Source organism: Gallus gallus, chromosome 8, assembly GCF_016699485.2.
Source record: "Gallus gallus isolate bGalGal1 chromosome 8, bGalGal1.mat.broiler.GRCg7b, whole genome shotgun sequence".
NCBI lineage: Eukaryota > Metazoa > Chordata > Aves > Galliformes > Phasianidae > Gallus > Gallus gallus.
The window spans coordinates 24,464,762-24,492,705 of record NC_052539.1 but is presented as its reverse complement, the minus strand read 5'-3'; the positions used below and the strand labels follow the sequence as shown (position 1 = coordinate 24,492,705).

The window sequence follows — 27,944 nt, the reverse complement described above, 5'->3', positions numbered from 1 at the left end:
TCAGAGGATGTAAAAGCACTGCATGTTTGGAGCTTCACCCAGAGCATCCTGGTGTATAGAAAGGGAAATCAGAAGTCAGCGTGGACCAGCTCTCTTTTGTCTGCTATGTTACAGAGCCATGGGGCGGATATGCGGTTTCTTACTGCTTGATGTTGGGGTGGAAGATGCTTAAGGTAATTTAATATTCACCAGAAAATGTTCAGAGATGTATTAAAACAAACAAATTACATTATGAAGCTGGAGTGGCTGAGTGGAATGTGTTGGTGAACACGTTAATCCGATGCACCTGATCCGAGAGATTTGTCAGGGCTGGAAATAATGAGTTTTCTTTGGCTCTGTGGTCTGCCTAAAGGGATGTTAAACACTTGAGGCTTGAAAATGTGAGGCTTGACAACATCTGACAATTATTGATCCTCCTATCTGTTGCTAATATTGCAGACGCAGTTTTTGTAGCTGCCTGCTTTTTTAGCAGCACCAGCTTTTTTTTAACTGACTGCCAAATGTACCACATTGTTGGTGTGCCTCAGACTGCCGTGTGGTGTTGGAGGTGTATTTGTGGCAGACTTGATTTGGCACTGAATCCTCCTGGTCCTTGCAGTGTTCCTTCACAGCCAGCCTCTCTCACTGCCTTCTTCCTCCCCACAAGTTTCCGTTCACCTGCAGCTTCTCTCTGGCAATCCCCAAGATGTTGCCGAAGCGTGTTACTGCTAGCTCAGCTTTTCTGTGCTATTAATTGCCTTACGAAGTGCCGAAAGACATCAGTTTCCCTTTCTTTGCTTTGCTCAGGAAAACAAACGAGTGAGCTGAGGTTGAGTGATGGGGATGGAGATGTGTGCTGCTGCTCTTTTCCTTCTGCATGGCACGGCCTTGGTAGGGAAGCGTTCTGCCTGTGCCAGTGCTGAGTGCAGGCAGCTGGCTGTAGCCACAGGGAAACCTCTGCTGTTTTATGGTGCTTGTGCAGGAAATGTTAAAAACGTCAACCGTGATTTTTCTAACTCTATTTCCTGCTAAAATTATTACTATTTAGATAGCTGCGAGGGAAGTAAAGAGAGTAAAAGGCCCTGTGATATAATTAATGCAGATTTGCTGCTCTGTGAAGAATTCTGTCTGAAATTCAAGAGATAACAAACTGATTAGATTTTAGAAGTTGTAATAATGCTGTGAACTGGTTGAGAAAATAAAATGAAACCCATCCAAATTGCAACGTCGTCAAGAGCCAGATTTGAAAGTGGGAGAAGCTGGAAGGTGTGAGGATGTGAGCTCCATCTCTGCTGGTCTCTCAGTATGAGTTGCACGGTGTGTCTTGCCCTGGGAACACTGACAGAGCACAGCTGTGTTTGTGGCCAAGACCGTGGCTTCTTCCCTGGGACTGAGCTGAGCTGGCAGCCCCGTGCCTTGTTCCTTTTGGAGAGCTGGGTGGTGGTGGTGGTACAGCTCTTGTGCAGGTGGCAGCTGGCCTTGGGTGCACGGATCAGCAGCAGAGCCAAGGATGGCCACGAGGTCCCCCACTCCGCTCCAGTGCTTTGTACAGCCAACCATGCTGCTTACCACAGCCATACCTGTCGGGCTAGTGGAAGGGTTTCAGTTTTCCCTCCAGGTCTCCTGCCTTCTTTCAGTCTAAGATAAGAACTGACAGTCAGATTAACCTTCCAGTTAACGCCGAGAGTGGCTGTTAGAAGCTAGAAGAGAATGGGATTTATATTTGCCTTAGTTAAGGCAATATATCCTTTGGGCAGAAGCCACGTGGAGTCAGCTTTGCTGCCAGATTTTTTTTTTTCGTAACGAAGATGTTCAGTTTCTGATCTATCAGTATTATTTTTCCATTATTAATATTTATTAAATGCTTGAGAGCATGTGTGGCACTGTACCAGGATCAGAGCAGGCAGGGCTCCGTTTCCATGGCAGCCAGAGCACAGCCCTGTGCTTGAGAACCAGAAGGGCTCTTTTTGGCAACTGCTGTCTGTGCTCTGATTACTTTTTAAAGATAGAAATATAATCGAAAATTTATTAGTGCTGCAGAATCTTGTCTGTCCTGGGTGGGAATTTTGCCTGCTGTAAGTTCCTTTCTCTTTTCTGGAGTTCTGGCTTAGTTTCTGTAGCTTCTGTGGATGGGATTTCTTGGACTTGCAAAGCATTGAAAGGCAGGGCGGGTGGGGGGGAAAGAGGCTGTGTTAAAAATCCATTGAAATAGATGGAAATTTCCTGCTGATTTTGTTTAAATTTTTGATCTGTTATCTTGTTTTGTTCTTGCATCCCTTCCCAAACAGCCTGTAGCACAGTTTTGCAAATTAAGAGAATGATTGCTGAAGAAACTGTTGTGCACAACTGACAGCAAACTCTAACTGTACCGTTTTCCTCATTTAGATAACTGCTCCACTTCCAGGTTTTGACTCTCTGTACTTTAGCTGGCCTTGTTTCACACTTTTCCCATGCTTCTTGCCTAGAGGTGTGCATATATGACAGTGTGCATTGAGGTGCCAGTTTACCTGATGGCAGAGGGTGAATGAAAGTTTTCTTTTCATCCCAAGTGTTCAGTGGTGCATTACCCAATAGGGGACTTCTATCCATCTTTGCTCTAAAGTTAATGCAGTTAATTTACGTGGTGGCTTTTCAGGCTTTTTCTGTTTTTGTTGATGAATAAAGTTCTACTTATCTTTCCAGTCATGTTGCACAGTTCTACCTTATCAGCTGCTTGCTTTGCTGATTTAGCAGTGATTGTGTATCCGTCAAGCTTGTTGGATTTGCTGGACCTATTCTGTCCAGATCTGATGTTACTTGGCATGATTCAGGGAGCAGCAAGGAGCATAAAAATCAGAATTAGCAGGAGTAGTGAATGTTTGCACTGAGAATACAAACAGGTGACAGGTGATGGCTATTTCAGATATAAACTTGTAAATGTCTCTGTAGACATCTCCTGAATCACAATGGCATCTGTGCAACTACTTACAAAGAGAGAGGGATGCCCCAGTCTGTGTTGACTGATGTAGGCCAAGGTATATTTAGCTCCTAACAGCATGGTTCTGTCCATGTTAGTGTAGTGGTGCTACAGACATTACATCGTTATCATCCACTGGATGGTTAGCAGTTCAGCTGCTTATGAATCTTCACCATACAAGTGGACTAATTATTATCTTATGGATGGAAAAAGTGATGCTTAGAGAAGTTATCTTTTGCCCAGGGCTGAAGAATGATTCAGCAACGCATTGTGAACACCAATGACTCATGAAGAATGTTCCCAATTCCTTGTTTTCTGGTCCATTATCACATTGTTTTACACAGATAATCATGTTCCATGGATTAAATAACTGCTCAAGGGCTTAGCCTTTGCTTTTGTTGTGCACAGTTCGTAAAATATTCAGAGAAATCCCAATGTTTAGATAACATACCGTTTCAGAACTTCATGATGGATCAAGTACTTCAAATCACTTCATATCATATCAACAACAAAGTACATAAGCATGAACTTGGTACTTTGTGTTTCGAAGTAGACTTCTCTTCCTAGTACATTCTGATATATCCTAAAGAGAAATAATGCCCTGCCTGTGTATAGGCATTCATCAGTGCAGCCACCTTTTAGCTGGCCAGAAGTCCTGTTTTTGAGGCGGCATGTGACAGATTTTTCATTGTTCCTTTCCATTTCACATGGTGTCGTTCCACTCATAGAATCATAGGATTGCTCAGGTTGGAAAGGACCTTAAAGATCGTCAAGTCCAACTGCAACCTAAGCGTGCTCCCCTAACTGTCCCAGCCCTTATTACCTCCATGCCCACACCTCGCTGTTACCTGAGCGCTGGCCATGGAGGTAACGTATCACCAGTGCACCTGAGCTTCAATCCATTGTAACATGTCTCTGGCTGGCAAGAGCCAAGATGAATAGGGAAGTTTAATTCAGTGGCAGGCATTTTATTGATGTCTCTCTCTTCCTTTTTCCTTTCCTGTGTAAAATGGTAAGATACAATTTGCCTTGTGTAACTCCTGTGTTTGCACAGTGACACTCGTTTCTGCCAGCTGCGTAAGTAGGGCTGCACCCTTACTTGCTGGCAATAAAGGCAGCACTTACGTTAGCTGGGTGCTACTATCTGATCCCTTTGGGCTTGTTGCATCATTTAGAAGGGGTGACTTATATGGGAACAGTTCCTCAGTGCATGCTAAATAATCACTTTCAGAGGGGAGCTGCAGAACAGTCCCTGCTGGGATCACATTGGTATATTGAAGATGCAAGCTTTGTTTTAAGGAATTGCTCTTTGATAGGTGATTTCCATTCACCTTTATACAAGAGCTCTTTATCACAGAATTTTGTACTGCTTTTAAAAAACAATGTGTTCTGCATATTTGCCCCAGGCTCCATTGCGTGTCGATCCCTGAGGTTAAATAGGTATTGAGGAACTGTGTTGTCAGGTGCTGTAAAGAACTGCATCTGTCCAGTCCTCCCCTGCAGGACTGCGGTCGTGGCACGGCACTTCAAAGAGCACAAGCATGGAGCAGGGGAGAACTTCTGGCATCCAGGCACCCTCTTCTAGAGGATGATGATAAAAAAAAATGTAGTTAACTCTTCTTCATGGTCGTAGATGAGCACAGGCCTGAGCAATGTGGAGCCTTTGCCCGGCTTGTGCTCAGCATCTCATTGCCTTGCTAGAATCCTTTTCTGTCTTCTCATGCAGAAGGACTTCAGTCACTGATCCTCATGGCCCTGTTTCTCACAGTGCCTGTCCTCAGCATCGCACAAAGCCTTTACGAGCACCTTCTCTCGCTCAGGCATTTAAGGAAACTGAGAGCTTGGCTGAGAGCAGCACACATTTCTTCACATTTGGTTATGCACAAATGTGTGTGAATGCTGCCAGCCTTATTTTGTGCAAACACTTGTAGAAAAGATTAATAGCTCCTCCACAAATGCTATACTTCAGCCTACATTGAATCTTCTGTGTTCACTGGGTGTGTTTGGTTCTTCTATGTTATTTTTAGATGTTGAGAATGAAACTGAGGTTGAGGCAATGCTGTTCAGGGTGACAGTGTCGGAGAGAAGGGGGTTGATGTGGGGCTTTGCACCTGCTTACTGTTCAGGGCAGCTGAACACGAAATTGTTGGCCGTACTGTGAAGTGTATTGGCAAAAGATAATCCAGAATATGTGTGTTCACAGAACAAAAGTCATTACCTGTCACCGAGCAGTTCTGATCCTCCAGCTCTCGAGGTCAGGGCTGAGATATGCAGCATCATGGGAAGTGTTGCATTCCTGCAGCAAGACTCAGGTTTGTGGTGGGGCTCACAGGGCTGTTGTCCTGGCAGCTTCACTTGTGCACGCTCAGCACAGTAACACAGCATTTCAAGAAAACCTGAAAGTGAAAATCTCTTAAGAGGCCATTTATTTTCCTTCCTTCTCCGTGCAAGCTGAATAGCTGTTAAAGGGATGTCTGTAATCATAGCAGTTGAACAGTGATCTGTTATTAACTATTCCTTCTCTGACTGTGTTCTGCCGGCTTCGTTTTCATATCACACGGTTAATTTGGAGTGCAAAAAAGACACTTCTCCGGCAGGGAGCAAGGAGGAAGGCAGGATTTGTCCCCTGTACTTCCTACCAGAAGTTTCTTTTTCTCTGTGAAGGAGTGTGTTTGAATGTGGCATTAGGAGCATATTCAATAACTGGTTTAGGGCAGAGCCTGCTACATCAGTTTTGAATAGTGTTTTATCCCTGCTACTTGTTTGTGCTGAAGTCTTTTGGGATTGGATATCTTGAGGGAGAGAACAAGCCTGATGAAACCCAGAACAAGAAACTGAAATTCCCAAAAGCTTTTCTTTAAAACTTATGGCTATTTTTTGACTGTGGTACACCTTAAGGCCTGCATCATCTCTGCTTGAGCTAGGGGGTGAATTTCCTGCAGAACAGGCTTTTTGGTGCATCAGCTTGACCTTTAGCATAGACAAAAGGCATCTGTAAATGTCATTTTTCTATAGTAATCAGCTGAGAACTGCTGTTATAGGTTGGTTTATTTTGTTATTATTTTCCTCTGCCTTTACAGTAGCAGATACTTTTACAGCAGTTTTACATATCAGAGTGTTGTGAGTTTCTTTATCTGACACTGGATTAATTCCCCTCACTAGATGGGAGGGAGGAAAGATTCACACCTGGTAGCTTTCAAGGAGAGAGAAAGAGAATTTAGTTCTCACTGAGGAGGAATTGGAAGATTCAGGATCCCATTTCATCCTGACTTATTAGAAATCAAAATATTAAAGCATGAGCATCTTAACTGAGGAAGATATTTTCTGTGTGTTCTGCTCTAATTAATTATGGTATTTGATGGGGGGGTTTCCTTACTACTTTGGTCTATGGGCAGTACCATTCCCTGTAGATAAAATTTTGTCTGTGGGGTGGCTCAGCCTGATTTTTGCCTCTGCTGAAGTCCTGAGGAGCTGCTGTGCTGTTACCTCGTGGTGCCAACAACCAGTGCTGCTCTGACCTTCTCCCTGCCAGCACAGCTCAGTGGGAGCTGACATCTCTGCTGGAAAAACCACAGCAGTGGGCTCGGAAGGGCTGCATGGAGGCAGCTTTGAGGACTCTGCTGAGAGAGGAGCCACATTCAGACTACAAGAAGTCAAGGTGTAGCCCTGGTGTGTGGAGCACTTTCTGTGGTGCTACGTGGTAAGGTGATTTTTGCAGTAGTACGGATGGGAATAATGTGCAGGCAAAGAAGCCGGCTTGCTGGGAATATAACATGTTGGATGAATACTGCTCAACTGCAGTCAAGTTGTTCCCATCTGGTTACATCCAGAGTAGACTCAACAAGGGAAGCAGCAATTTCTGTGCTGACCACTGCTTTGTTCCAAGTGAGGATTCTGTCCATAATTCTGTCTTGGAAACAAAAGCAGTTTTGTTCCATTCTGCATCTCATGCAACCGCCAGCTGTGTTGGTCTGAGAGGACTTGCCATAGGCAAACCACAACAGCAAGAGCTGTTGCATAGTCACAGCTATGAAAATAGAAACCTTCCACGTTTTACGGACTGTGCATTCCTTCTATATACAGTACTTTTGCCTGTATTCTCCAGTATCCTGCCAAAGGGAGGGTCAGTCGCAGGCATGCTTTAGTTTATGATATCCATAGCTGAAGAATGATCTTACTTTGGCTTTTGAGTCTGTAAAGTTGCTCCTTGTTAGTCTCTATTCACAGCTTTGTGATCCTTTTAAGAAGGGCCCAAGCTCACTCTTAACAGATGGTGTGTTATTCCTACAGCTAACACAGGTTCTCCGCATACGTGACCTTCAGGTCTCTTTGCCTTTTGGAGCAGAAAGACCTGAGTAGTTCTCTGTGTGGTACAGGAGTAGTGTGTAGACCTGAACTCCACATAGGAATTGGAAAAGAGCAGGGAATACTAAATTAATATTGAGAGCCTGTGGTGACAGTAATATACCCACCGTGCATCTGGTGTTCCCTTCCCTAGGCAGCAGGGCTGGATCGGAGCGCAGTGAGCTGCATTTCAGGCCCATGCAGTGGTGTGCAGGCTGTGTTCCTACCATCCATGGGCTGTCACCCTTTTCTTCCTAACAGCCTTGAATCCTGGCCTGATTATGGATTGGAAAACCTCCATATTATTGCTTTAATCCACTGTCTTATGAAAACACCCGAAGTTCATGTCGTGTTCTAGGTACTGTGCAATATATTCAACTGACACACATGCACAAAAACCCTACCCCAAAACAACCTGAGCCATTTGGAAAGGTTGTTTCTCCTGCTAAGCTGCAGCTCATCAAATTGCACATCAAAACTGTGCTGAGTTCAAGATGAGTTTATTGTTGCTGTGTGACTATTTAGTGAATCATTGTAAACCTCTTTAACTTGGTTACGTCAATATTATGACTTCCATCCTGCTTTTTCAGTTCCCATTTCTTAGCTAATATTAATAGCATTTTCCTGTAATGTGTAGATATTAAAACACTTCAGAGAATTACATTTTTAGATTGACTGTGGTAAGTGGCCAGGCAGGATTGCCAAATGTGAGCAGGCACTGTTATTTCTATCCCCGATGTGCACTTCTCTGTAAGCATGTGAACTTGATGGAGATTTGTTTTGATGAGCTTTTGCCAGGTCTGACTTTTGTTCAAGGAGCATTATGTCTGAATAAGTGACCCAAATAAACTGCCTTTACTTTTTCCAACATCCAGTCTCTTCTCCACGAGAGGAAGAGGTAACAGCAATTCAATCCTGCCAAGTATTACACAATTTCTCTATGAAAACAACTCAGATGAAGTTGTTCTGGTCTTGGAAGGATCCTTCAGCAGGGGATGGTGCTCAGGAAGGCTTCGTGCAGCCCTTCTGGGAAGCGTGGGGGGAGATGTAGGCCTGCTGAAGGGTTGTGAGGCAGCCTCTAGCTGTGCAATTGGGGTGCTTTGGAGAATTTAGGTCAGCAGTTCTCCCCTGGAAAAGTCTGCTTTCCTGTGACAGTGTGAGCTTGTCTGGCGCTGGAAGACAAGGAATAGAAATAAAATGTCGGCAGGGCTAGGAATGGGACCCACTTGCAAGGTCTCCAGCCAGCTGGAAGCTCAGCTGCATCTGAACTTCTTGGTTTTCATAAATAGAACTTGCAATATTGGTTGAGTAAATATGGCCAAAGTGGAGAACCGGTGAAGAGTGAAAGGAGGTTGTGGTGGAAAAAGGAGGCTGAGAGCTTGTTAAAATGTGACCTTGTTTCAAGAGGCTTTCCTCTCCTCAGCCGAAGAGGTTCTGTAAACTTATTCTCAAATGTCATTAGGGAGGTCTTCATCTGGAAATGAGCACTGAGCAGCGTGTGCAGGCCTGTTTGTTCCTCAGACTGCTGACAGTTATTGTGAAGGTGTGTTTCTCACACTCCTCGCTGGTTCTTTGGGACTGGATAATTCCCTGTCAGCATCAGGTGATGCTGGTTTGATCCCCGTTGTCGTGCTGTAAAGGTGAGTGGCTTTTCGTGGCTGAGTTTGATGGGGTGACAGCACGGTTACTGAAACTCGCCAAGTGGCAGATGAGTGCAGGAGACCTCTGCACTGATTTATTGCTGCTATTTCCTGTGGAACTGGCTTTGCTTGTTGAAAACTACAGCTGTTGCTGCAGAGGACTGGAACGATGTGGCCAGACATCAGGCAAGTGTATTCCTGCTGTGATAAGTAGCCCTAGGAAAACACAAATGCCTACCTTACCTGTTCGACGATTAGCGTGGCAGCTAGGCCCCAAAAGTAGTACTTCAAAGTAGGCCATTTACTGAATAATCTAGAAATGAAAAGTGGAAGTCTCATTATAGCCATCAAGAGATGCTGTGTGCTTAGCTGTTTCAAAAACGCGGTCACTTACTCAGGTAGGGGCAGGGGCTGGCATCAACACGGCCCTTTGCTCTTATATCTCCAGTTTGCTTACCTGTGGGGAACGGTTTGTCTTTATTTTTGTAGAGTAGTGCAGTCCGTGTATGGTCAGAAGAGTGGACCAGGAGCTTGGTATTGCTGTTTAGCTTCGCGTGTGTGCTTGCAAACAAAACCAGCAAGTTGGCATTTGGTCGAGAGAAGCAGCTTTCAAGTTGAGAGGGACGGGCTTTTGAATCCAGTAAGAATATTGAATGCAACCCAGATGGCATCCTGGAGGGAAGTTTTGTGGTATCAATTAGCTTGTAGGTGACCATGCTTCCAGCCAACTGTGAGTAATTTGGCAGCTTGCCACTTGACTGTTGGTGAAAATTCAGAGCGTTGGGATGAAAGAGAGATCCCGAGAGACAAAGAAACGATGTCTGCGCTTGAGAAAAGAGATTTGTGGGTACTGTTTCTTAAATGATTTAAACCGTCTTCTCTTGTACGGCTCGGCCTCATTTATGGACATTTGTCTGCCACGTTTGTGTAAATAAACCCATTAAAATTTTTTGTTCTGTCAAATTTCACTGACTGAAATTTATTCTGAAGTAGGAAGCAGAAAATAGGAGGGCCACCTATAGCCCCGCAGTGCCCATGGCTCCTTCTGGAAGTGATGTTCTTACCTGGGTTTTAGGATTTGGGTATTTCTGCTGCCGATTACAGCTAAATGAAGCTGTTAGATTCTAGTCTCTAAAGGATCTGCTAAATCTCCGGCACGACGACTGTAGTGTAGCGGGCCGTAGTTTTGTATCAATCCACTGAGATCTGAGTCTAAAGAACCGTAAGACTAAATTGCCTTTATGAGATGGCTGTGGGAACGTGACTTACCTGCTGCAGCACTGAATTGGAATCAGTTCTCGTTGTCTTACAGACCGTACATCTGCTTACGGAAATGTTTCTGCAGGGCTTTTTTTTTTTTTAAAGACTATTTTAAAGAGGTTTAAAATCACCTCCATGTCTCAGGCGTTAACATGGCTTCTGCATCCGTACAATGAGGGATAATTAGGTTTGTAGAGCAGATGTTCTGGAAGCCAGCACTGCAGCACGCCTGGCTGTTTCTGGCTGCAAAGGTTTACTCCTGGGTGCACTTGTGTTCCTTCTTATGTGGGAGAACTGCAAATTCCCAGACACCCTTTCTACATCCAGTAAGGACTTCGAGATATCTTACTGGATTTAATCAGTAAGTGCTTCACTAAGAGCTTTAGAAAGCAACAGTTTTGCTTCCAGGAACTTATTTCAGCCGCGTAGTGCTGGGTTTTTACTTTGCACTGAAATGTGTCGTGGCTTTTCAAAATGAGCAGAAGTGTTTGCAAGGAAATGATGATGAAGATTTGCACTCCATTCTCCTGAAGATCAGCAATAATAAAAAGAAAACAGCCCAAGGAAAATGAAATTACACCCTTATCATAATTGCATTCTGTGGTGTGTGAACTTGTGCCATTCTGGCTGGTAGAGAAAGAAATGGGATTTTGTAGCTAGGCAGATAGGAACAAGGCTATCAACTGTGAATATGGAAGTAAGCTAAGGGTGACCTGGGACCAGCTTTGTGAACAACTAAATGTTTTTTGTGGAACTTCTTGGTCTGGAGATGTGATTTTGCTCATCACATCACACAGGGTTGTATGCTTCTCCCAGTTCAGCTGGTCTTAAAAATGCAGCGTTTTGCTGCTGAAAAGCATTAAATGGAAGGAGCTATTAAACAGAGATGTAGCCCATCTTTGTCAAAACATTGCACCTGACTTCTTGCTGAACAAATACCTTACTGTGCAGATGTGCTTTTCCTCCTCACTTTGTCACAGGTAGGGGCTCAGGCAGGTGATGCGCCTTTCCAAGGCCACCGGTTTGCTTCCATTCAGAGGTGACAGCCCTCATGCAGGAGTGACTTTGCTATGTCATTCCTTTTGGCAGTAGTCCAACGCAACGCACCCGTTTATTTTTCCAGCTTCAAAAAGATCTGCTCTGAGGGGGAAAAAAAACAACAATAGCTTCGAGGAAGGAACCAGAGGTGCAGCTCTGGAAAAAAAAAAAAAAGAGCTTTCAAAGCTTCACAGGATCGGTGTGTGGGAAGGAAAATACTGCTCACTCAGGATGATACAGCGGGAGCTTTTTGGAGGTGTGTGCTTTGAAGTGGGAATAAGGAAAGCACAACAGCTTCTTGTTCCTGTCTTCTGGCTGCTCATCCAGGCTCAGTTCTTCCCAGTACTCAGCAAACTCGTTTCCAGTCAGTGGAAACTGTAGGGATTTCCTCAGTCTGGTCCTTGCATTTCGTGGTGACTGCAGAAGAAAGAAGCATGGGCACGCAGTCTCGGGCATTTTACAAGTAAAGCTGAAGCATAATGTTATTTTTAGATCTGATTTTTACATGCCTGCTGAAAGAGCTTTGTCTCTACTTTGCATAAGAATGAAGCTGGCAATCAGATCTTTATGTAAATAAAACCTGCAGTGCACTCAATCATTATTTTCTGTGCTTGGCAGGTATAGCACAAAATCACAGAAAAGCTACTTAATTTTTGCAATTAATGCTGATCTTGCAGCACCAGTCACAACTTTAAGAGCCGCTGAAATCCAAGTCTGCAACATCCTTCTCGGAAAATTGTCTTTCTCCAGAGGTCGTGTTGTTGTGTGCCACTCTTCTGTTTTAATCTTCACAGTGCTTTTGGCGGTCACGTTTGAGAGCTGCGTGTTTCTGCTCTTGGAATGCTGCAGCAATCAGGAAGGCATCCTAACAACGTGCTGCCAACCTCCTCTGAGTGACTTTCCATCAGTGCAGAATGAATCCTTCTCAACCCTAACCCACAGGAAGGTTCAATTCCTTCCTCTCAATTACTTGCAGCAGTCTATGCTGTGATCTATCAGCTGCTGTACGAGAGAGAAATCAGTAAATACAGCAGAGGGTTGCTATGCATATACATTTTCTGTTGTTGGCAAAGTTAAAAAAATCTGTTTCAATTTTCCCTTGACTCCTTCCATGGAATCCCTCCCAATGTTTCTAATATTTACTGGGGCTGTGTGCCAGGGATGCTGGATGAACTGCCAAAGCCCAGAGTGCAGCCGTGCTTCCCCTGTGCAAAGGCAGCTGCTGCAGGGAGCAGGGGAGGACTGCGCTGATCCCTTCTGCTCCCAACAGCAGGAAGATCGCGTAAGGGGCACCGTCATCTTTTAGTGTTAGCTGGGACAGATTATTTTCCTTTTATGTTTGCGGCAGAAAAGTCACACAGCTTTAAGGCACTTACAGCTCAGGAGACTGAGCTGCCGGCCAGCAGCATGGGGAGCTGAACTTTAAATCTGCTACTGCCAAAGGAGTCTGAAGCTAGCACAGTAGTTTTGAAGGTGTTGGGCTGCTTTGAGATACAAGATTGTTAATCTTTAGAGTAGACAAGACCTTGATTTAACCTCTGAGTCCTCTTCAGTGTCTGTTGTTGTGCTGATGTATTGGTCAGTATAAAAAAGTCCAATTTAATCCTCAGATATAATTTGAACTTGTTTGGCTTTCAGGTATTGAAGTCAGTGCTACTATTCCTTTGGGATCATCTGCTCTGGGTTTATTCCAGGAGCTGGACTCTGTGATCCTCATGGGTCCCTTCCTACTTGGTATATTCTATGAGTCTACTCAGGATCTGTGAGAACATTTGCTTTTACATATTACAAATATACATCTTCTTCCTTCTGTCCCCAAGGTTTTTGGCATGGTTGTGCTGCTTTATGGTGACTCAGCAACCTGGCAGCCTTACGCACTTGCCAAGAATTCACGTGGCCCTGTGTGATTTGTGCTGGTAGTCCTGGGTGCAGATGAACCCATGGCCTCTGTGACCTCTTTGCTTTTACATCTTCAAAAGCAAATGGTGGTGAGAGAATCACTTTTACAAAGTAGTTTTGGAAGCAGCAGAGCAAAGATACAGTTGGTTTTCTTTGCCTCTTAATATCCTCCTGTAGAAAGAGTGCAAGAATGGTGGCAGAACTTACAGAATAACAGCTGCTGGGCGGGTTCATACTCTGACTGCTTCCCTTCCAAGGAGAAATAATGTTTTGTGGTCAGTGTTTTGTTGTGACCGGAGGTGAGGAATAAGTCATACAAACCTGTGGTCTGGTGCCTCATCTAGTTACCTCCTCTACAGGATTCTTCCAAGTACCTGAAAAGCACGATCAATCCGTGACACTAATGCCACTAATTATGGGTAATGAGTGTTGGTGGGTTTTTCTGTTTGTTTAAAGCATTCTCACCTTGTCTGTTCGGGGGTTTTTGCTGTCACTTTTGTAATCTCAAAGTTCCTGTAAAGATAGATCTTACAGACTCATGCTTTCTTTTCAGACTTGATTTAATTTAATCAGTTGGTTTGATTAATGGTTAGTAACAAGGGGTGGAACTGACAGAAAAGAAGCATGATCACATAACCTTATGTCTTTGAGATGTACCAGGCAATAAGCTTGTCATCTTGGTCGCTGGAGCTCCAGCTTTTTCCTGCCAGTACCAAGGGTGAGTTATAGATCCGTAACACAGACATCTAGTGGTTGGATATCACACTGCAAATAGAGACATCAAGGTGACAAGCCATTAGGGAATCCTGGCTCCACGTGTCCATTTTTCTGCAGGAAAAATGCTTCCAAAATGAAGGACTTGCCAGTATTTTGCTTTGCTTGTGCTTGTGGTTCTTGCTTTACCTAGGGAGTTGTTTTTATCTCAGCCCATGAGTTCTCTTAATGTTCCTGGTTTCCCTCCAGTCCCACCTGGGAAGTGAGCAAGCAGCTGGGTGGTGTTGATTTGCCCATGGGGTTAAGCCACAACAGACTCCAGTCTGCTCACTGAACAGAAAATGGGACAGTTGTGTTTGTATTGGACATTGAGGCCCTGGCAATTAAACTTGTAGTCTCTAATTTGTATTTTATTTTATTTTTTAAAGGACCAGGTTTGTAGCGATGTTTTGTAGCTTGGGGCCAGGGCTGTGCCTCCACACTGATAGGCTCTGTCTAAGGGGGCTCTTAACTCTGCTGGGCTTTTCTGGTGTCTGTCATGCTGAAATGTGCTCACTGATGGGGATGCTGCTGGTGTCAGACTTCCACATGCAAGGTTGTCACAGTCTGGTTATTCTGCAAAGATCCGTTCTTTTACTGACTTTGCTGAAGATTGACGTGCATTTCCTAAAGAAAATCTGGACACCCAGCCCTAAAAATAGCCAGAGACAACTGGCTTCTGAGTAGCTTGCAGCCAGTCTGTGGCCTCAGAGGAAACAAATCTGTTCGTGAGCTTCTGCTGAGCCATTTCAGTATGTGACTCTGTCCGGTCTTTTTCATGTTTCCCGAGCTCTGAGCTTTGACAACTTCAGTAAATCGCCAGAAGTGCGAACTGTCTTCTGTTTCTTCCTACACATTCAGATAGGACTTCGGAGGCCATTTTGGCACCGTACCCTTCTGCTGGATATGGCTGCTCCAGGTAAATCCCAGAGCAAGATTTAGGATATGTGTCCTATAGCAGCCAGTATTTAGGATATGCGTCCTATAGCAGCCATTGTCTCTGCATGAGATGCAAAGCAGTTCGCGTCCTGCTGGACTGAGCTCTGTTCACAAAATTGTGATGCGTCCATGTAATCAATAAGAAAAATCAACAAAGTGTGCATACAAGGGGACAGGATTGATGGTTGTTTAACTCACTGTCCTGCTACAGGTCTGCTTACCAGAGAAAGGTACTGAGAAGCAGTGTGTACAGTGGGAGGTAGAGGTGCGGATCACTCACCGTGTGTCTGTAATGGCTGTTGGAAGAAGTGAGACACAGACTGAGTAGGAATGGCCGTGCTGCCATGGCAGAATCCTCAGTGAATGGAGGCGAGGTATCTGTGCTGCTCTGCTGCTTTTCAGAAATTGGTCTGTCCTTGCCTTGATCTGAATTTTGATGTGACATTGGACAAATCGCTTAACCTCTCTGGGCATTGTTGCTTAAAATGGAAATGTCAATATTCTTGCCAGCCTTTGTGAACCATCACTGGATTAATGGACACATCTTTTTTTTTTTTTTTTTTTTTTTTTTTATCAAAAGCATTATCCATAATGTATTTTATCTTGTTTACTTGCAAAGCAGCCGGACTACCTTGAAGTGTCACAGCTGCCAGAAGTGTGAGAAGGGGCCCTACTATGGTTGCCTGAGTTGAGATCCCCAGAACTAAAATTGACTTTTAATTCCTCTGTACTGGTTTAGAGAAAATATTTAGATAATGCAGAACATTACTTTCTCAAATGATATTCTCAGCATTCCTCAGCTGAAAGAACCCATGAAGTTTGGGGCTACCGGGGGAGAGCAATGAGTGTAAGTTGGAGCAATGCATCTGTGATGCACGTGGTACAGTACCTGGCAGTTCTGCACAGGACCAGGGCACCATAGTGCTGGGCACTCAGCAGAAGGCCTGGCTCTGAGGTTTTTAGTTCTCTGCTGGATCAAAGTGAGAAGAAGTACAACAAATATCGCTGAGGCTCAGTCCATCTCCTTGTTGGTTGGACTGTCTGCTATTCTTAAAGCTGCTGGTTTTTGCTGTGTTTTTTTTTACTGCTGGAAAAAATTTGTGTGGCAAATGTAGTGTATGTAGTTCAAGCACGCGATCATCAGCTGTGTGATCTTGGCCCTCAAGAGCTTGTTGAGTTTTGCCTGTGACTCAGAGGAGAGCAACAGGGAAAGTTGGGGCAGGAAGAAATCAGCTGGAGGTGTCTTCTCAGGCCAAAGCTGTCATCACAAAGCCCTTGCACTGAGCATGGACGGAGATGTTGGGGTGTTCGTTTTGATTCCTTAAGCCACAGTGGCTGTCTGCTTTTGTTAGCAGGCTTCTCTGTTATCCCATAATCCCTTCAGACACTTGAATTTGTCCTGCTTTTCTGCTGAAATGGTGGAGAGTGTTGGGAGGCTTCCTGGTGCAGAGACAGTTGTGCTCTTTGAACACAAATTTTTACCCTAATGTGACCAAAAAAAAAAAAAAAAAAAAAAAAAAAAAGAGACACAAAGCCAGAAATTGCATGCTGTGTCATTTATTGCTTGATTTATTTGTGGCTGTGTCTGTCACACAGATGCCAGCATGTTTTATCTTCCTTCATGGTAGCCCAAAATGTTTCACCTGGGTTGATACAGTCTTGGACCAGACAGGGTTTCCGTGGTGAGAACTGCATGGAAGACGAATCATACAGACCTCTTTCCAAGCAGATTTCTTTTACTTTCAAAGGCTTAAACATTATTTTTCAGCTGAAAACAAAACATACCAATAATAAATGCTGAGCATGTCTTTGTCAGTCTTGTTTTTTTCCTTACTGGTGGGAGAGTTGTGCTCACAGAAGGATGTCGCTGGTGGGTCATGCTAGGACTGGAGCAGGGCATGCAGGACGTGTCACAGGGAGTCCTGGGGAGGCACCTATTGCTTCTTGTGTTTTGTTCAGAGCCCAGGGCTGGGTGGGCTTAAAAGGATGGTGCCAGAAGGCAGCTATAAAACCTGCAGTGAAAGTTGCCTCTTAATCTCCTTCAGTGATTATCTTAGGCCCTGAAACTGAAGACAGTGTATCACGTTAAAACTAGAATGGCCACCAAAACAACTGTATGCGTACTTATGGTCAATATAATTACCTAATTCATTTTCTCCCTTCTGCAGAAACTTCATCCTTCCTCCTGTCCCAGATCTCAGCAACATGCAGTTATGATTTCTATTGGAAATCATACACTGTTTAAAATCCTTCAGCTCCCTATTCTGCCATGATACGGAGAGCTTGCAGAGCTCTGAGTTTTTCTTTTTTTCCTGTGCCATTTGCTTTAGTTAAATACTTTTCTGAGCTGCTTCTTTTTCATCTGTTCTCCACAGGAAGCAGTTCAGGCTTGTTGGAGGAAAAGGGAAGACATGAATTGCTGCTGTCTATGGAATAGCTATCCTATGAGCTTAATCATCAACGGTTTTATTCTTGTACATCTTATGAGCAATGAATTCTCTTAAATATAGGTATGTAGGTGTAAAAGAAAAAAAACCCAGCTCTTAGCATGCAGTTTTAGGAACATGTTGTTTCTTGTATGTTATTGCTCAAAAAGTCCTCATGTGGGTCTCAGTATCTTATTTCTTAAAAGAAATAATAAAGAAAAGCCAGGTGAGGCTCCTTTGGTCATGCTGCACAGAACACTGCACACGAGGAACAGCCTCACAGTAGAAGGAGAACGACCATTCGCCAGTAGAGCTGCGTTATAATCATGACTTGCAAATCTGCATGGGTCATCTTATCTGGTGCAAAGCTTTTACTAAGGAGGTTCAGACTGTATACTGGGAAGGATTTCTTCTCTGAAGGAGTATTCAGGCATTGGAACCCAGGGGGTGATGGGGTCACTGTTCCTGGGGGTTGAGGGATGAGATCAGTGGGCATGGGGGGTGGGTTGGACTCGGGCTCAGGGATCTCAGAGGGCTCTTCCAATCTTAATGATTCTATGAACATTTACTGCCTTTCTGCGAAGCTTCTGTCTGGCAGAGCTTGAAATCAGAGGGGATTGAGTTATGTGTTATAGCAGCATTGAATTCTCACCGTTGACAGATTAAGCGATGTCTGAGCTATAAATACTGATTCCTGGAGTTACTGATGGGTCACATAGTAAGTTTGATGCTATCACAAGTCATCTTGATAATGTTTTAATTTCACTTCAAATGAATTGCTGATACAGACTCAATTGACATTTATTTTGGGGAGAAAACTAATGGATTTGGGCTGGTGATTATTTGTATGGAGGACTGCTAGGAAAGCATGAAAGGAAACTAAATAACAAAGCCGTAGCGCCATGGTGGCATTTTTGCTCCGTTTTTCCAGTCATCAGTTTTGCAGTCATAATGCAGAGAAGTGAAATGAGAATTTGGTGAATGAACAGCTGTGCATAAGTGTTTGCACTGAGGCTGAAGAGCAGGCTGTCATTGAACTGCATATATACTCATTGATAGCACAGCTTCCTCTGGGAAGTATCCGCTTTCTATTACTGCTTACGTTGTAGAGCAGTTGGTGAAGTTTCAGGATGCTTCTGTTTTGACTCATATTGTTGTGTAAATTAGCAGAGAGCCATCAATATGGCGTCTGTGTGGTTTTCAGTGTTGTTCTGTCTGGCTTCACTTGTTGATCTTGAATTTAGCTGGGAATTCCACATGGAATCGAGTCCTGAAACCTGCTGAGCGCTGACACAGCGGCAGTGCCCAGCTCCTCTCCTGGTCTGACCTGCAGTGTATAAAAAGCTAAATGAATATTAATGCATTCCTGTGGACTAGCAGCTTGGTTTACTTGCCTCTTTCATCTTCTGCAATGAAGTATGAGCTTTCTGGCTAGATCATTAATAAAGCAGCTATCGGGTGATTTATTTCACCCCAAGTACTAGTTGGCCATTGTGTCTCCAGTGTCAGCAGTGAATGGCTTTTCCGCTGTTGTCATGGTCTCCTCCTTGGTAATCACAAGGATCCAGGAGAATGCAAAGGGCTAATATCATTGGGAACTTGCTTACCACACGTCTTGCTCCTATTTGTTCTCGTTGTGTAGTTCTCAGCTGAATGCGAATCGTCTTTTCCTGGGAGACACCAAGACTGCCAAGGCCTCTCGGTAAGAATGCAGAGACCTTGTCACATCTCTCATGGACCGGGACAGATTAGATTGCTGTAGCCAGTGGAAAAGAATACGTATGGTTTTTTTCCAGGCTCTTGAAGATAGACAGTGTCTTGTCCTTCGTGGTCTGTCTTCCTGTCCATTTGTGTGTGGCTGATGGTACCACGGCTCCGTGGCCTTGGTTTTGGTGGGTTGCCATGGAAGGACCTGCTGATTGCCTGCTCATTGGAAAATAAATTATTTTGAATAACGTAGTTGCTATAGAGGCTCATTTAAATGTAAAACAATCACTTGCAGAGAGCAGAAGATCATCACCTACTATGAATGTAAGATCTATTAAGTAGAGAGAGCTTCCTCTGGAGGGTGTCAGAAAGGAGCTGAAGTTAATTGCCTGGATTTGGAGTACAGGTTAGTTCTGTTAGCAGACCTCGTGTTAAAAGAGTTTTGTATTTACCGGGAGCCAAATTGAACTTAGTTTAGCGTCCCAGCATATCTAGACACACAAACTGCTGAAACTGATCTGGGCTGTAATGTAAGTGGCTTAGACAAACAGGTTTAATTGGAAAAATGAACAGAGTCCTGTCCCCCTCTTCATTTTGGTGTGTGATAATTTCTATCATTCGTTTGCAGTCATTTAAAAAAAGTAATCTGTAAGAAGCCCCGATTTTAGGGCATTAATTCCTCCTCACATGGTTTAGTGGAAACTGCACGTGGATTTGCTGGTTGTGCTGAAGTAGCCAAAGCAGATGAGCAGGCTGCTGATGGATACGTCCTTGCAAGCAGATGATGGGGGATCTAAAGGAGCAAGTGTATGCTCTCAAAGGCTTTTGTGTGTCTGTGTGTATATAGATGATTTCGTTTCTATTTTTCCCTCTCGTTTTTTCTCCTCCCTTGATTTTTTTTCAAATTTATTTTTAATAGGCACATTTTTGGCCTGTTTTTGGCATCAGCTGTCAAAAAATTTGCCCCTTCATGAAGATGCCAAATCTAAAATACTCAGAAAAGCTGAAATAACCATTGCAGCTGGTATAACCAATTACAGATACTTCCAGACAGCAGAATGACAGTCTCAGTGGAGCCTGGACAATCGCTGTAGAGATGTTAATCAAGAGGGACACAGGCAGATCCCTGAATTATTAAAACCGCAGTAATGCTTCTGAAGCTGTGATGTGCCCTGCTAAGCCATGCTGAGGGAACAGATTTTGCCCATGCAAAGTTCTCTTACCAGGTACAACGGAGTTAAGAGCCGAGCAGCCTCGTCTTGCCGCCTTTCATCAGCTGGAACATCTTTTCAGCTTTGAATTTCTGAGGCTGTTTTATTGCTTGTGCTGCCGTTCCCCCTCCCACCCTCCTGCTTTGTTTGCTTGACAAGAAGAAAAGGCAGAAAGTGAAGCACACAGCCACATTTCCATAAGCTTAGACAAACTATTTCTTTCCTTTTCTTTCTGCCCTAGACAGGGTGCTTATAATTAGTCATTCCTGCTGTGGTTGAAGCGGAGGTTTCAGAGGAAAGCTTTGGCGCTTTCTTACCAGCAAGAGCAAAAAGTAAAATGAATGCAGTTCATCATTAATTTGGGGAATACTTGTTAGCCTCGTAATCTGGGCATATAGTTTTCTTCAGCTGTGTTTGTCAGAAATACTGTAGCAGAGCAGAGGCCTTGTGGTACTTTCCCTTGTCGTGCTGAGATCAGACAGTGCTAGCAGCGTTTGGGGCTGAAAGCTGAATGCAGAATTAAAAGCATCTTAAAGAAGCAGGCTATTAAAATGGCACTAAGCAAACTCGTTGCACTGCTTAATGGTTGGGTGGGATAATCTGAGCTCCTGTCCCTTCTCTTCTTAATCAGAAATGGACCCAGGTTACAGAATGTGGGCCTGGGCTGAGTCGGTGTTTTGTTTGGGTATTTTAAGGACTCCCGAAACTGGCAGCATTGTGCTCTTGGGTTATGGCCAATGAGCGTTGAGGCAGAAGAAAGGGAAGTGTTGAAATAAAACTTAAAGGAAGTTATACTCATTATGAGAGAAGTTTGGGGTGTAAATGGTATTGCAGACTCTTCCTATAAGAACTGTAAAGCAACTGTGTGGCAGTAAGATGTGAGATACGTGATTATCAGCCTTTCAGTCTGAAGTGATTAAGATATTTCTGCCGCAGTATTAATGCTTGTTAGGTCACTGTCCTGTCTTGTAAAGAAATAAGGCGTGATCAAGTCTTCTTTAACCCTGAGAAGTTCATTTTTTGTACTTTTAATAGAAAAGGAAAGGAAAAATTCCCAGCCAGGACGTGCATGGGTGCTGTGCTGGTGCAGCTGAAGGGCTGAGTCCTTGGGCAGCTGAGTGTGCAGAGCTTCTTGGGTTCAGTTCCAAATACAGCTGAGATGTGGGATGAATTCAGGGCTTGTTTGCACACTGCAGAAAGGACCAGCATACTATTACTTACCCTCTTTATGCAGGAGTTGGGCCCTCGTGCATATCGTTGCCATACAGGCGATTTTTAGAACTGTTGTTTCCTATGTAATAGATATGACGTGAATACCAACTCATCAGTTCTGCCTTATTTCTTCTTTTTTTCCCCATAGCCAAAGACAGGTTTGGTATTTCCTGTAGCAGCAAACATGAAATTGCATTTTTAAAGTTCTGTTTAATTATTCTGGAAAATACAATACTCAGGAAGCTTTGCAAAATTTAGAAGGGTAACTATGGCTGTGCTAGTTGTTTTTAATGAGTTAACTGGAATTCTCTTTTCAGTCAGTCCACTACACAACATATTTACCACTTAACTGAGTTTTAATTGACCCTTTTATTATTATAATGATGGGAATAATGCTCTGGTAAATGTATTTTCCAGTTGCTGATTTCGGTAATAAAAACAGCCTTAGATTGCAAAAGACAGAGACTGGGTTTCATGGAAATCAGCTGCCCTTCCATTTTAAAGATAACAGGGTCCTCTTTTAACCTTGCATGGCCCTCACTGACTTGTTTCCTGCCCTTTCTTCATTACGTTGGCTCCTTGCCTTGACGAGGAGATGGCTTTTTAATGCAGCCGCTAAAATCCACCAACTTAGAATCTTTCAATCCAATTAGTATGGTAGATTAGTTCTTGACTCTCTCCCTCTCCAGCTATAGCACTTGTGAATCAAGTGTTTGTTTTCCATTGCAAGTTTTTGCTAGAATCAAAAGATTTCCTTTTTCTCTTATGACTTAGCTTGCATTGTTTGCGCGGCGCTCAAATGGTAAAGATAACAGTTCTACATAAAGCATCAGCAAGGCACCAGGCTGCTGCACTTTGTGAGATAAAGCTTGTTGGAAAGTTGCTGGGGACAAAGCAGGGTTCATGCCTGGAGCTGTAAACACGGCTGGAAGAGGAGCGATCCTCCCTGCTGCTTTAGCACTGCATGAGAGAGCAACCCCCCTGCAGCCCCACGAGCGGTGTTAGTGGTGCAGCACCAGGGCTTGCATTGTATTTACCAGTTTGAAGACAAAGCATAGGATGATAAACATAGAGCTGTTGACCTTGATTTGAATCTAAAGGATATACTGTAATTTCTGGGGAAACTAAGCTGGTCTGGAAAGGATAAAAATTCTTTAATTCTAGAACTGTCAATTTTAAAATAGTCATGCTTGGGCTGATGTAGGTGGCTGATGATTCAAGATGCTGATTAGAAACGATCATGAGATTTGGTTTGGAATTCTAACCTGGGTGAGTTCCTCTCCTCCCCACCAGCACCAGCAGGATGGGGAGATTGGATTTGGTTAGACAGGTGTTCCAGGTTCCGGGAGGATTTAGCCTTTGTGCTGACCTTCAGGTGGCCAGAAGTCCCTGTGGTGGTGTCAACCTTTGCACAACTGTGTTGTATTTGGCCTTTTCCATTCTTTCCCTTGCTGCTCTTCTTGCCCCACAGCCATTGCCATAGTACTTATCATCCCAAAATTACCAAGCTATGCTTGGATGTGTCTGGATCTGAGATGGAATACTCATTTTCTGCGGCTCATTCTAGTTTAATCTTTAAAGTTTGGTGAAGAAAACCATCACTGAAAAATGCTTTACCTACCTAGATATATATTTTTAGTGGGCCGTGCCTCTGCAATACCTCACTGTTTGTTAACATCCAAATGGGAGCTTGATTTCCAAGCCAGTTTCTGTTGCAATTTGTGCTGAAAAGTCTTGGAAGTGGTTGGGGCTGGATGGCCTCTAAGTGTCTTAAAGCAAATCCTGTATTTGTGCTCCGTTCCCTGGTACAGGAATCGAGCATCTGCTTTGATTGGAAAGTATCCCTCATCTGTATTCACACTTCTAGGGTAACATGAGAGATTGTGGACCAAAGAGATGCGTACAAACCAAGTCTCTTGTACGTTCAGAGATGTGCAAATGTCGTTACTGCCTGCAATAGGGAAAGATGAACAAGATGTGCCAAAATATGTAGGATAAATTATAGATATGATGGCATTTTTATCACAAGCAATGTATCAAATTTATAGCCTGCTGAGGGTAAAGTTTTGAAAACCTCTTCAGTTGTCTAAGTCTAATGAGGATTAAGTACTAAATGAAAAATAAATAATTAGAATGCAGGCAGAATGGAGCAGAGGTGCTCACCAGCTCTATTTTCACCAAGGGTTTTGAGATGCTTTATAGATACCAGTTTTAAACTTCACTTTTACACCCCTGTGAGGCAGAGAAGCTCTGTGACGTGTCATTTACAGGCAGAACGTTCCCATCAGCATCCACAGGCAGCTATCGATGTGCTTCTGCAGACGCATTAAAATTAAGGCCGTTGGTGAGGACTTTGTTCCAGAATAATGGGCTGGTTGGTTATTGCAAGACCACGTGCATAATTTAGTTTCCAGTCTTCACATGCTTTTTTGAAAGTAGTACAGCTGTAGTTTTATATACCTTAAGCATACAGATTTGAGCGTTGTGCTTTTGCTTTGTTTGAACTGCAGCATGCTTTCGTACTGCACACTTGGAAGCAGCCTGCCAAAGCAAGAAGCCTCCTGAGTTTCTTTTGAGGCAGGTTACAACTCTGTACCATTTTTTTTTAGTCCATTGCTGAATCGCAGCTGCATAGAAGTGTGATTTTTGTAGTCCTTTTGTTTCAGTGCAGCAAGGCACAATTCATTTCCTTACGCACTTGATTCATCCCGCTCATGGGAGAGCCAAGCCTTTCAGATTTTACAATGAAACATGTCACCTAATAACCGTCTTGCATTGTAAGAGGAAAACATTCCAACCATCTCAGATTGACTTAGGCTTTTGCTTGTTTATTGTATATATGGTATAGAATAAATTCCCATTATGCTTAATATACTGTTGCTTCCTGTGTTCTGCTGCTTCATTAAAAGGTTGCTTCACATACTTCAAAAATACTGATATAAAAAAATCATAGACTGATATGGTAATTAATGTATGTGTGTTTTCAGAGTGCTATTCCTCATTTTGTTCTCATTTACTTTGTGTTCTGCTCTGAGTAGTCATCTTTACTGTGATCTTACCACTATTTTGATGTTCCTGATGGCCTTTGTAAAGAGAATGGCAACAGCAAATTAATCACTGAATTCTTTTTTGAATGAATTGTGAGAGTAAAGACAAACAAATGAGTATTTGTACGGCTAGATGTGTTTTTCAGAGGCTTCTGGCTGCTTAAGACCAGTTCAGCTCCATCAGTTTCTGTAGCAGAGCAGGGAATTCTGATGCACACCACTGTCTGTATTATGCTACTTACTTCATCTTGTTCAGCTGCTTGAAATGTTCAGAGAGAGCTGAGCTCTCAGTATCACCTGTGTGGAATTTTGAGCAGTTCCTGACATCAAAGAAGGCACTGCACAACTTGGCCCATTTCGGGTAAGACCATGAAGGGAAGGAAGCTAGCGTGCTTTAACGTAACGGGAAGCAAACAGATGGTGAAGAGAGATGTGCTCTTGTTTTAGGATGTTACTACACACTGTAGTGAAGATGGGTGTGTCTGCGGGATCTCCAAACAGGTATCTGTGTTCTGTGTCATGCTCAGATTTCTTTACCTTAGGGCATCAGCTGTCAGTGCATCATGCAGGGAGAACGTATTCTCATTTGAAAACGCCTAGGAAGGAATCATTTCCTTGGATGCATCGCTGTGCAATTGCCTTTATAATTTATGCCTCATTCTTGCTTCATTTCAGGCTGCCTTCAGCTCCTCCTTTTGCTCCTCCTGTCTCATCTGAGGCTCTGCTTTCAGCACGCAGTGACAGGGTGACCCAGATTCCCAGAGGTGTCTGCTGAATGCAATGCTGATGCGCTGCTTTCAAAACCTTTTGCTGGCGAGCCCTGTCCCTGCTAGATGATCTTATTTTCTTTCCTGCTCATTAGTTTCTGACAGGTGCATCTACCAGTAGAGGTTTAATATAGTTAGCATTAACTAGCAGCATGTGTGCCTGGATATTTGTGTGAATACAAATAGGTGTAATGGTTGGATGGAGGGACAGACAGGTGTGTTTAATAAAATACATCAGTAGGGGAGTGGGGGTGGTGGGGAGTGAGAAGGAAAAGCCTGCAGGCGGTGAAGAAGGTTTGTGGTAGGGCCTGAGGAGCTGTGAAGTCAGGTAAGGCAGGGCTGGAAAACCCAGTGGAAATGGGAGGAGGGGGTGCCTTCTCCCTGGCTATGAGCAAAAGGAATAGGGAGAGGGAACAGATGGCTCTAAATTGTAGTCTCTGATGCTCTATGCTTTTCTGTGATCAAACTGTGACTGACTTCTTATTTGAAGGTGGAACTGAGGATTTTACTGTCAATACATAGCAAATCAGATCCTTAAAAGGCAAACAGACGGATCTGGTAATTGCTGAGGAGGAGGAGGAGTTGGTGGGTGTGCACCTCTGTTGCAGAAGATGTAGCTGGTAGGAGCAGCCATCAGCCTTTTCTAGTGGGCTGCAGTGTCTGTCTGAGCCAGCCTGTATCCTGGTGCTTTCATGGAACTCAGTGCTTCCTATACGCTGGCTGTACTGCGTGCTGCTTATTTCAGTTAACCAAAAGAATGGCTGTGTTATACCTAAGGGCTTTTTAGCAACTGTATTTGTTTCGCCCTGTCCGTTAGGGAGAAAACTTTTTTGCTTAAGTTCCAGGGATGTAACTATGCAGTGCATTGCTTTCTGTGGGCACTGTGAAACATCATCTTCTACTAAAAAGCATATAATATAGGAAACTGAGGCGGGGAGGGGTGGGGCATAGCTTTTAGAGCCCAGAATCTCACTAAACTTTGTACTGCTTTTCAAGTATTTGTGCTCCCTGAGCTCTGGCAGTTTGGGGCCATGCCCACTGCCCTCTGGGGCACAGCCTTTTCCTCAGCCCCCACCCAGCCCACCCCTGCCACAGCTCCCTGCTCTTCCCTTGGGCCTGTGATGACCCCAGGGAGCAGAGCTCAGCGCCATCTCTCCGCTCTTAGCGAGGAGCTGCAGCCACGAGGCCTCTGTGATGTCTGTGAGAGTTTTCTGTCCTTGTGTTATGGAGCCCAAACTGTGTACAGCACTTGAGGTGAGGCTGCAACCAACTTGGGCAGGGAATGAGCCGGTCGTTTGTAAATGAGTGCCACAAAACATGCCAGTAATTACTGCGTTTGGCTTCAAATGAGGGTCTGTTTCCCTGCTGCTTGGCCCTGCTCCTGTTTCTCAATGTCTTCTGACTTGCTTGACTTCTTGCCTTGTACGCTGTCAGTGAAGCTGGCAGTGAAGTACGTGTGTTGGTGATAACCTCATTACTGGAGTACTGGTTTTGACTGGAGTAGAGTTAATTTTCTTCATAGTAGCTGGTATGGTGCATTGTTGTGGCTCTGTGACAGAACTCAGCACTGATCACAATCTGGGGTCAGGTCTTCTGCAACTGAAGGGATGTTTCAGCCACACGACGCTGAGCAATAGAGGCTGGAGGAAAAGAGAAGGGGGGGGGAGGATGTTTGTAGTGGTAGTGTGCATCTTCCCAAGAAGCTCTTGCACATGGTGGGTCTTGCTCTCCTGGAAATGGATGGTTGTCTGCCCCTTGATACGGGGCAATGCATGAATTGCTTATTTTGCTTTTCTTGTGTGCACAGCTTTCATTTTACTGATTAAACTGTGTTTGTCTCAACCCACAAGTATTTTCACTCCTACGTTTGCAATTCACAGCCCCGTCCCATGTTGGGGATGGGAGTGTGCATCTGCCTGGGGTTGAGTTGCCTGCTGGGGTTAAACTGCAGTAGCTGGGTACCTTGTGTTCAGGGCACCTGTGAATTGTGTGGTGTCACACAATGGAAGTCTTACTTCCACCAGCCAGGGCTGAAGATGCTTGGCTCAACATGTGCCAGTCAGGCGGGTATGGGGGTGTCACTGGAGGTAGGCTGGCCTAGTGCTCTCTGCCATCCCATTACTCCATTCTTCTTGTTGGGATTCAGGCTTTTTGATCCTACTGAAAGGCATATGCCTGCCACTATAATCTGAGTCCTGATAAATACTGAAGGAACTGCAGAAGGAAGAGCGGAAGATGTTTCGTGTTTGGGATGAGGGGACAGGTAAAGCACTGTGGTGTTTGCAGCTCTGATATACATCTCAGGTTTGAATATAAAACAGTGCATCTTGTGAAACTGTTTGAGAATATATAACTCGCTTTTATGATGTTGTGCTCTTGGTACAACTTCTGGCACTTGGAAACCAAACTACTGTATGTAAGGGGGAAGAGTACCACCACAATCTTCAGTGGCAGCGTGGACTGTAGCAAGTATTTATTCAAAAACTGTCTCTCTTTGAGGTCTGTAGGAGTAAATTCTTGAGTTTGAAAAAAACTGTTGGGGATATCAAATTAGCTGCTAAAAGCTGAAGTGCATCTGCTTGCTTTTCTGTTTTTGAGACTGAGTCATTGTTCACTGTCAGATTGCAGCCTTCCTGGAAGGTGTCTGCTCTAAGAAGATCCAGGGGAGGTAGTGACAGGGTGGACATGATTTTGGATTGCTTGGTATCATCTGTAGCTACAGCCTGCAGAGAGGTCTCTGGTACTCAGCTGTGAGAGTAGAGAAGG

At 44.0% G+C, this 27,944-nt stretch overlaps 1 protein-coding gene and 1 long non-coding RNA gene across 3 annotated transcripts in view; one reads left to right on the top strand and one right to left on the bottom strand.

Moving 5' to 3' along the window:
* Nucleotides 1-27,944, top strand: part of LRP8 (LDL receptor related protein 8) — a 149,956-nt gene that overhangs the window by 6,322 nt on the left and 115,690 nt on the right. The window lies entirely within an intron of this gene.
* On the bottom strand, nt 15,080-20,762 carry LOC121111423. The gene is made up of 3 exons (XR_005862012.1): nt 20,165-20,762; nt 16,952-19,157; nt 15,080-16,874 (listed from the first exon to the last, which is right to left on the bottom strand). It is a non-coding gene; the product is annotated as an uncharacterized LOC121111423 (long non-coding RNA).